Source organism: Garra rufa, chromosome 14 (assembly GCF_049309525.1).
Source record: "Garra rufa chromosome 14, GarRuf1.0, whole genome shotgun sequence".
Taxonomy (NCBI): domain Eukaryota; kingdom Metazoa; phylum Chordata; class Actinopteri; order Cypriniformes; family Cyprinidae; genus Garra; species Garra rufa.
The window spans coordinates 18,925,522-18,927,078 of record NC_133374.1 but is presented as its reverse complement, the minus strand read 5'-3'; positions in this window follow the sequence as shown (position 1 = coordinate 18,927,078).

Genomic DNA, 1,557 nt, shown 5'->3' with positions numbered 1-1,557 from the left:
GACGATAATAAGTGCATGGATGATATCAAAGCATGGATGTTGGATTCATTACAATGTCTTAATCCAAGAAAAATCGATACATTATCCCTTATTGAGGTCAATGACTTTTCGACACAGTCATACAAACCATATCTGCACTGCTAAATTCAATTAAATCATAACAATTTAATAACTGACTACATATTAAAACATGCAAAGCTGTTAAACTTAAATGTATTAACAGAGTATTATCATGCATAACATTAACTAAATATTAAAAAAAGCCTATTCTATTCTAAATTATAACGTCACCACATGTTTGTATATTATTTAGGATAATTTCACTTTATTTGTATGACGCCAAGAAGCTATTATTTTCCATGAATAGAATAATAACCCATTAGCCGATACTGAACCTGTCTAATGAGATCATGCTTTTGCGCTGTGCTTGTTTTTATTAATCATTCAAACTCTTTCAATTATGTGGTTGATGAACTTAATAACATTAGACATGTCTAAAGATCGTGATTTTTTTTCGTCTTCCTCATAGTATGCCAGCATCATGCTTAGATATGCTGCGCTGTTGTCTTGGAAACAGACTCACGACCTAAAATTGGATCTGTTACATGTACGATACAGACTAACAAGTGAACAATGAAAAAAAGGAAGAGTGAAATTTCCAATTATCACCGTACTACATGCCTATCAGGTCATAATGATGTCATACAAGTGTGACCTATCCAGCTAGGAGCCTTTTCATCAGTCAATAAACGAGCATGAAACAGAACACAATTTCTAGTCCATCAAAAAGGACGTGGCAACATCTCATCTCATCTAATTTGTGTCATTTTTTATCAACTGATGCTTTTAATTTCTGACTCTGTTGCACTAATTATATTTTAAACAAGCCAATGTTTGAATATTTTCATCATTTTACAGTACAAATGGCACATTTTTGGGCTCTCCTCATTAGTGAAATACATGTGGCCTACAGTCTGCTGTATGAATTATTAAAATATGCTGGATCACTGCAGAAAAATCAATTACAACCATAATCATTCCATCAAAACATGGCATTCCCTTCACTGTGAGAGTGTTTTTGGCCAGTTTCTGACACATCTGGCCAGTGATGCATTTTCACATTTCGAAAACATTGTTTTCTGTGAGATATTGAATGTTGTTGCATTTTCTGCTTGCCTAAATATATACTCTCGAATTAATGTTGTACATCTGGTTAACTATATATAACACAGGCAGCACTGTGCAATTTGTGAAAATTACTGCGATAGTCTTGTGAGCATCAGTTAAAATGGTTTTAACTGAAGTCATCTTTGTGGCATAATGAGCAGCGTTTTGCACTGTATGTCATCATTTTCTAGCAAAATGCTGTTTATGTATTATTATAGCGGACATGGAGTTGCATGAATATACAGCTTTCAGCTATTATTGTGATTTAAAAACATAATACATTGTTTTTAGCATAAAATTTTGTTTAAAAAAACTAAAGAAAAACCTGGAAAATATGAAAAATATATCAATATATAAGTGTATATCATGTATATCTTTTTAAAATTTTTA